This window comes from Rana temporaria, chromosome 3 (genome assembly GCF_905171775.1).
Source record: "Rana temporaria chromosome 3, aRanTem1.1, whole genome shotgun sequence".
NCBI classification, from domain to species: domain Eukaryota; kingdom Metazoa; phylum Chordata; class Amphibia; order Anura; family Ranidae; genus Rana; species Rana temporaria.
Window position 1 is genome coordinate 378,281,092 of NC_053491.1, and position 9,647 is coordinate 378,290,738.

Sequence of the window (9,647 nt, forward strand, 5' to 3'; positions counted from 1 at the left end):
GGCCTTAGTGTGCGGCCACCAGCAAGGATCAGTAGATTATTACTGGTTTTTGTAAACTGCCAAACAGCTGCAACTGTCAGCAGGTGTACAAATCAATGGCAGGCGCTGCTGCTGTCTATTTGTAACAGCTCATCGGAGCAGTGACATGCAAATACCAACCCTGGATGCAGCCAGTGTGCTTCCAGGGTCAGCATTTCTGCAGTTTTGACCACACACATATTGGTTATGGTTAAATCGGGCAGTGTATATGCGGCAATATCAGACTGTTGCCATGTCCAGAGGCTGTGTATAGCAAAGTATCCGCACCTGAACTCCCGTGTTAATGTAGATTTATACCTTACATTATGTCACATTTTTGACCACATTCCAAATCCCTGAGAGTCTGACTAGTAACTGCTGTCTCTTCCGAGTATTGAAGGGTCATTTGATTCAAGGTTGGCTGGTCTAGGAACCTTGCTCTCAATTTGTCTCTTTTTTAGAAATTGTGATATATCTGCCCTGAGTTCTGATTTTTGGGGGGGCGCAAACAAACAAAAAACAAAACAAAAAAAACAATTGCAGCCTCACTGTGCCCATCAAATGCAGCTACTGTGCCCATCAATTGCCGCCACTGTGCCCATCAATTGCAGCCACTGTGCCCATCAAATGCAGCCACTGTGCCCATCAAACGCAGCCACTGTGCCCATCAATTGTTGCCACTGTGCCATCAAATGCAGCCACTGTGCCCATCAACTGTCGCCACTGTGCCCATAAATTGTTGCTTTAAATGCAGCCACTGTGCCATGCAATCAAACGCAGCCACTGTGCCATCATTTATCGCCACTGTGCCCATCAACTGTCACCACTGTGCCATGCCATCAAACGCAGCCACTGTGCCATCAATTGTCGCCACTGTGCCCATATATTGTCACCACTGTGCCATGCCATCAAACGCAGAGTTATGATTTTTTGGGGGGGGCGCAAACAAACAAAAAACAAAACAAAAAAAACGATTGCAGCCTCACTGTGCCCATCAAATGCAGCTACTGTGCCCCTTCAATTGCCGCCACTGTGCCCATCAATTGCAGCCACTGTGCCCATCAAATGCACCCACTGTGCCCATCAAACGCAGCCACTGTGCCCATCAATTGTTGCCACTGTGCCATCAAATCCAGCCACTGTGCCCATTAACTGTCACCACTGTGCCCATAAATTGTCGCCACTGTGCCATCAATTGTCGCCACTGTGCCATGCCATCAATTGTCGCCACTGTGCCATCAATTGTCGCCACTATGCCATGCTTTAAATGCAGCCACTGTGCCATGCAATCAAACGCAGCCACTGTGCCATCATTTATCGCCACTGTGCCCATCAATTGTCACCACTGTGCCATGCCATCAAACACAGCCACTGTGCCATCAATTGTCGCCACTGTGCCCATCTATTGTCACCACTGTGCCATGCCATCAAACGCAGCCACTGTGCCATCAATTGTCGCCACTGTGCCATCAATTGTCACCACTATACCATCAATTGTCGCCTCTATGCCAAGCCATCAAACGCAGCCACTGTGCCATGCCATCAAACGCAGCCACTGTGCCATCAATTGTCACCACTGTGCCCATCAATTGTCACCACTGTGCCATGTACCAGACCCGGTGAACCAGATTGGCTGAGACGCCTGTCAATGTTAACCAGGGAACGAACACCCCCTGCGTCCCCTGGTTAACTATTTGGAAGCCGATTACAGCCCACAGGCTGTAATCGGGAAGCCTATCAGAGCCGCTGGCACTGATAGACACTTCCAAAAACAAACCAACTGCTGTTATTCAGATAGCCAGCGCTCACCATCTGAATAGTGAGCAGCGGCGACAATACATAGATTCATGCAATGTATGAATCTATGCAGGGCTTTTTTTCAGGGGGAACTCAGTTCCACCACCTCTGGCTCAGACCCTTTGGTGCCTGCTCACCACAAATCAGCTTTGTAACCCCCTGAACTCTGCACTCTGTATGTAATGCAATTTTGGTATTTAATGCCCCTTTAAGACCCTTCTACTGTTTGTGAAATCTGAATGGGTCGTGGTTGTGTTCCTGCACCTATTTTCTGAGAAAAAAAGCTCTGAATCTATGTATTGTTTTAGTGGCGGTGCAGGAGAGAGGTAGACTGCGCTCCTGATCCCACTATCGACCCACCGCCACGGCTGTATTGTCTAGCATACAGCATCGGAGGAGTGGAGGCAAACCAGCCAGATAAGATAAATCAATTTACCTTTTTTTCTATACAAATGCTGGGTTTCCTAAAGTCTCTTCTCATTTTATTCACTGTAGTTACCTGATTACAGACAGGTTTATACGTCAGTCCAGGTGCATTTAGGATCAGCTCCAGTTGTTTGTGGTTAAAGTTGGACACACCGATTGAACTGACCAACCCGGCATCTTTACATGCCTCCAAAGCCTGGAAATCGCCATTGAATTAAACAAAGCAAAATAAAAACTTATTACATCTTTAGAACCCTATACTTGCAGGCACTCTTGGAAAATGTGCATGTAGACCAATACGGGCACAGCAAAGGTGGGAGTCTATACATTAGAGATCCTTAGGGCACTGTCCAACACTGGCCAAACAAGTGTATTTCAGTTAGTGCTGGGAAAAAGTAAGTGGGCTAGCCAGCCACCTACCCCAAATTTTATGAAAGGTTTTGGTCCGTTTCTGGATTTCAAAAGTAAGCTTATATAGCGGGATGGAGTCATTAATACGTTTCAGCCAAAGTTCTTTCAAAGAGGTCTGTGCACCCTTCCAGGACAGTAGAATGGTCTTTTTCTCATAAAAATAAAGTATACGGAGCAGTCTCTTGGCATGCGTTGACAGGTGTAAGTCACCAAAATGGCCTAGTAGCTAGGGATGAGCTTCGAGTTCGAGTCGAACTCATGTTCGACTCGAACATTGCCTGTTCGCCTGTTCGGCGAACAACGAACAATTTGGGGTGTTCGCGGCAAATTCGAAAAGCCGAGGAACACCCTGTTAAAGTCTATGGGAGAAATCTAAAGTGCTAATTTTAAAGGCTAATATGCAAGTTATTGTCCTAAAAAGTGTTTGGGGACCCGGGTCCTGTCCCAGGGGACATGTATCAATGCAATTTTTTTTTTTTAAATGGCTGTTTTTTCGGGAGCAGTGCTAATGCTAAATGCTAAAAGTGAAACAATAAAAGTGAAATATTCCTTTAAATGTCGTACCTAGGGGGGGTGTAAAGTTAGCATGTGAAATATCGCATGTTTCCTGTACATAGAACTGTCCCTGCACAAAGTGTCATTTCTGAAAGAAAAAAAGACATTTAAAACTGACTGAATTGTCGGCTCTGGCAATTCAGAGCGAATTCATTCATAAAAAAAAAAAAAAAAAAAATAGCGTGGGGGTCCCCCCAAATTCAATTACCAGGCCCTTTAGGTCTGGAATGGATATTAAGGGGAACCCCGCCGTCAATTAAAAAAAAAAATACGTGGGGTTCCCCCCAAATATCCATTCCAGACCTTTCAGGTATGGTGTGGATTTTAAGGGGTACTCCACCCCAAGTTTAAAAAAAAATAGCGTGGAGTTCCCCCCAAAATCCACACCAGACCCCTTATCCGAGCACGTTAACTTGGTCGGCCACAGAAAAGAGGATCGGACAGAGTGCGGCTCCCCCTCTCCTGAACCGTACCAGGCCACATGCCCTGAACATGGGGAGGATGTCCCCATGTTGATGGGGACAAGGGCCTCATCCCCACAACCCTTGCCCGCTGGTTGTAGGGGTCTGCGGGCGGGGGGCTTATCAGAATCTGGAAAACCCCCAAATTTAACAAAGGGGACCCCCAGATCCTGCCCCCCCTATGTGAATTGGTAATGGGGTACATTGTACCCCTACCATTTCACGAAGGAAGTGTAAATAGTTGGAAAAAACAGACACCGAAAGAAGCCAGATTGCGAGTTGGCTCTATAAGGCACCTGCGCACTGACGTTCGGCTTCTTTCGGTGACGCGCTGTATGCGACGGTCGGAAGCATATCAATCAATTAGGAACGCCCAGTCCCGCAGATTATACCCGGAAGCCGCGGTGAACATATATATATATAAAACGGTATGTACGGCAACGATTTAAAAAAAAACACCCGATTGTCATTCTAAAAACTCGCCTGAATGTAATGGTAAGAATTTTTTTTTGGGTGAACCCCCGCTTTAAGCTGCATTAAAAAAACTGTCACCCAGCTAACTAATTATATTGGGAGACAACTACTTTTTCTTCTGCATGATGCAATACTGGGGTTGATTTATTAAGGGAAATAGACTGTGCTCTTTGCAAGTGCAGTTTCACCCATATTTCCCAGAGCTTAGTAAATGTGGCATAGCTCTGCTGATTTCAAATCAAATCACGTGCAAGCAAAAATGCTGTTTTGTTTTCCTTTTTTGTTTTTTTCTTGTAGCCCCCAGAAAAAAGACAGTAAGCATGACCTTTTTTTTTTCTTTGGTAAAATATTTTTACTCAAAACTAAAATAAAATAAGTATTACAAGAGTGCGTTATGCAGAGAATGCAGTGATCATGAGTGCATTGCACTCAGAATGCAGGGTTAAGGAGTATATTATGCTCAGAATGTGGGGTTAAGGAGTGCGTTGCGCTCAGAATGCAGGGTTAAGAAGTGTGTTGCGCTCAGAATGCAAGGTTAAGGATTGTGTTGCGCTCAGAATACAGAGTTAAGGAGTGCGTTGTGCTCAGGATGCAGGGTTAAGGAGTGCTTTGCGCTCAGAATGCAGGGATAAGGAGTGCGGTTTACACTCAGAATGCAGGGTTCAGGAGTGCGTTTTACGCTCAGAATGCAGGGTTTAGGAGTGAGTTTTACGTTCACAATGCAGGGTTCAGGAGTGTGGTTTACGCTCACAATGCAGGATTCAGGAGTGCGTTTTACGCTCACAATAAAGGGTTCATTTTTTGCTCAGAATGCAGAGATTAGGAGTGTTATTTTTTTACACTCAGAATGTAAGGTTCAGAGTACATTGCGCTCAGAATGCAGGGATCAGTAGTGTGTTGCACTCAGAATGCAGGGATCAGGAGTGCGATGTGCTCAGAATGCAGGGATCAGGAGTGCGTTGTGCTCAGAGTTAAGGGGTGTATTAGGCTCAGAATCCATGGTTCAGGGGGGATGGGCGGTGATCTGAAGGGTCCTGTATAGCAGTAACCTCTGGCCCCCCTCCCATAGCAGTGTCTTACCTTTTTCCACAGCGGAGGCTGTGAAGAAGCACAGTTGTGAACAGAGTACGGGAGTCAATTGTCATATTGCTGGTGATTGGTTGCTTAGGACCACCCTGTGACCTAGCAACCAATCACAAGCGGTTTAACCTTTAAAAGTTCACTTTCCTCCCCCCCCCGCCCTCCATCCTGAGCTGTTCTTCTTTCTGGTCTCCGCTGTTCACTGATCACAGCGGCGGAGGAGACTTGAGGGGGAGGTAGAGAGAGAAGGACCGGGACATAGAAAGTGTGCCAGAGCTGCGGAGGAGGTGGGAGGGTGAGAGGGACTGGGATGGGACAGTGCGGCGGAGTTGGCTGGGAGGAAAGACAAGGACCGGCTATTAGAAGGCAGGGGTCAGTGGCACAGTAATCTGTTTGTGGTCCACCTGTCACCTGAAGGACTGGGCCGACTTCTTAGTCGATAACCAGTACTATAGAAGGGACAGCCTGCATCTAAATGAGGAGGGTGCAGATCAGCTGGGAATGAAGAAAAGTTAGAGGGATTTTTAAACTAGGCGAAAGTCCAGAGGTAGAGATAGTAAGCGCAGAACATATTCCAGAGGGTAGTATGGGGGGCATTAGTGGTAAGGTAACCAAAGCACACAAACCCAAGGTAAGCATAGTAGCAAGTCCTAGTTGCAATCTCGGAACACCCAACAAGAGGATAGTATGCGACCGGTCTAAACTACATGGCATGTTTACCATCCGCTGACACCCGATCTCATCAGTGTCTGCAATCCTCCGATTCTGCAGACGGAGAAAAATCCTATTTTTCCACCCGTCTGCAGAGCGGATCGGGTGAACACGGACAGGTGGTCTGTGTTCATCCGATCACCCCATAGGGCAGAGCGGAAATCTGACAGGGGGGTCCCTGCACAGTGTGCAGGGACCGCCCTGTCATTCACCGGCTCAGCAGGGATCAGCAGAGCGATCATCACGGATCCATCCCGTGTGAAAGGGCCCTAAAGCTACACTCTGTTGTTCATAAGATCCTAGAGTTTCCACGTGAACAGGAACCTCAGTCCATGACAGGAGCGCAAAGAGCATTCCTGCATCTAACCAGCCATGTGGGCCGAGCTGTAGAATCTCAGCAACCCACCAGTTCTGGGGCGTAGGTACCGAACCCAACCACCGGTATCTTGTGCCCATCATTAAGGGCCACACAGGGGTCTGACTTTAGGGCCATTGTAAAACCTCTACTCCCTGTCTTGAACAAATACTTTTTTGATAGTTGTGTTACTGACTTTACTCTGTTTGGATCCAGTCCTATGGGTGTGCCTGTAATTTGGGACTGTAACAATTCACTTTCTAATGCTTTCATTAAAATCTTTAAAACAGGTTATACATGACTGTACATACACTAAATGCATCTTTTTGTTAATATCTTATAACAAAACTGAGGAATGCTTTAACAGATATAATGCTATGATATACTTTACTAACTGACCCTTTTGTGCTCTGAGTTTGGTTTAGTCCTGTCAGTGCACGTGAGTAAAATTTATAATGAAGCTAAACTAAGCAGCATATGTACACTCTAAAAATGGCTGCTGTACATGAACAGTCCTGCATTATGTGAGCACCAGGGCGGCACTGCCAATAAGGTCATCTGAGGTGGATATAGCTCTCATAGAGGCATAATGGGAGGGCCGCACTGAGGCCGGAGTGTGTTCATATCAGACATTCTGTCCTTTGTACAACTCTGTAATGCTGAGCCTGGTAAAGTCACAAGTCAGCGTTACTGGGCTCCCTGCCCATTGCTGCAGCCAAGTCTCCTCAGTGACGCCAAGCCTGTTATCTGTGCAAGCTAAGAAAAACTGAGTGAGCTGACAGCCTGTGTGTATACGTGCATACTGGAGGACAACTCTGTGTGTCGTGTGCTTGTGTATGTATGTGTGTGTGTTCTTTCCTCCTGACCCCTGCATTCTGTAGGTTACCCACCCCTAACCCTTTCACTCTGTAGGTTACCCGGTTACCCACTCTTGACTCTTGCACTCTATGAGTTACCCACCCCTAACCCTTGCACTCCGTAGGTTACCCACTCCTAACTCTTGCAATCTATAGGTTACTCACCCCTAAGCCTTGTACTCTCTAAGTTACCCACCCCTGACCCTTACACTCTGTAGGTTACCCACCCCTGACCCCCTGCACTCTGTAGGTTACCCACCCCTGACCCTTCTACTCTGTAGGTTACACACCCCTGACCCCTTGTACTCTGTAGGTTACCCACACCTGACTCTTGCACTCTGTAGGTTACCCACTCCTGACTCTTGCACTCTGTAGGTTACCCAACCCTGACCCTTGTACTCTGTTGGTTACACACCCCTGACCCCTTGTACTCTGTAGGTTACCCACACCTGACTCTTGTACTCTGTAGGTTACCCACCCCTGACTCTTGCACTCTGTAGGTTACCCAACCCTGACCCTTACACTCTGTAGGTTACCCACCCCTGACCCTTGGAAGACAATTGGGCGCACACATCACAGAGGGGGTGTGCAGCATGACTTATTTTCCCTGAATGACCTACTCCTAGCACTGTTTACACACCCTCACTTCCCAAATCCCAAAACAAGCAGAGATAAGAGCAGAAGATCCTGGGAGCTGCACATCAGAACAAGACCTGCTGTATGTAGCTCTGCCACTGGAGCTTACTAATGGAGATGGAGTAAGCTCCACTGGGCAGGGTGAAACGCATTGGTGGAGTGGCCTGGCAGGGGTCTTGTTCTGATGTGCTGCTCCTGGGATCTTCTGCTTCTATCTGTCATTGTCTGGAGCGTGGGTGGGCTCCTTCCCAGGCAGCACTCACAGCAGCAGGCACAGGAATACACTTCCTAGCAGCCTGAGAGACTCACATAAATACGATGGGTTCCCAAAAACAAGGCGCTCAGTGAAGTCTTTGCTTATAGTAAAGTGGGCAGAGTGATGCAAATCATTCCCTTTTGTCCCTTTTAGCCATTAGTGCATCCAGAAACACTGGTGTATAGCACAGATATGGCTATAATTATACAGTGCCAGTATTAGCAATTGGCATATAGCTTGCTAGCCCTCATCACTACAACCCCTGGCAAAAAGTATAAAATCCTTGGAAAATGTTTATTCAATTGTTTACAAAATTGTTTAATTGTATACAAAAAAACTAATCACAGACATGCCTCAAAACTATTTTCATTTAACATTCCAACCTTCTGGCTTTAAGAAACACTGAAAAAAAAGAAAGAAAACTGTAGTCAATTGCAACTGTTTTTGCAGATCAAGCAGAGGAAAAAAATACAGCATCACTTAATAGTGAGGAAAATATCATGGAATCACTGTGTACTTTGCAGTTCTAAAACAAACAGCTGCATCAGATTACATCTGCTAATTAGTCTGCACATTGGTGAGCTGTTGCACTAACCTGATTGACATGAATCATGGCTCCAACATGAAGGAGATGATTTTTACAACTGCTTCAAGATGGTAAATCATCACGGAATGTTACAAAAGATGTTGGTTGTTCTCAGTCAGCTGTGCCAAAAATGTGGACCAAGTACAAATCAAATAGGAAGGTTGTTAAAGGGAAGAGTACTGGTAGACCAAGGAAGACATCAAAGCGTCAAGATACAAAACTTAAAGCAATATGCCTTGAATACAGAAAATGCAGAACAAAACAAATGAGGAACAAAAGGGCAGAAATTGGCATCAGTGGCCCGGATTCAGATAGGAGATACGATGGCGTATCTCCTGATACGCCGTCGTATCTCTGAGTGCGGGCCGTCGTATCTATGCGCCTGATTCAGAGAATCAGTTACGCATAGATTTCCCTAAGATCCGACCGGTGTAAGTGTCTTACACCGTCGTATCTTAGGCTGCATATTTACGCTGGTCGCTAGGTGGAGCTTGAATATGCTAATTAGGTATTTACGCCGATTCAGAAACGTACGTCCCGTCGGCGCATTTTTTTACGTTGTTTACGTTAGGCTTTTTCCGGCGTAAAGTTACCCCTGCTATATGAGGCATAGCTAATGTTAAAGTGGAGGTTCACCCAAAAAAAAAATTTAACATTAGATTGGGCCTAATTACGGGAAGCAGAATCGGGTGTTTTGTTTAAAATCAATGCAGTACTTACCGTTTTACAGATAGATGTTCTCTGCCGCTTCCGGGTATGGGCTGCGGGACTGGGCGTTCCTATTTTATTGACAGCCTTCCGACCGTCGCATATAGCGCGTCACCAGTTTCCGAAAGTAGCTGAATGTCGTTGCGCAGGCGCCGTATAGAACCGCACCGACGTTCGGCAACTCGTGACGTGATGTATGCGACAGTCGGAAGGCTGTTTATCAAATAGGAACGCCCAGTTCATGAAGACCATACCCGGAAGCGGCGGAGAACATCTATCTGTAAAACGGTAAGTACTGCAATGATTTTAAACAAAA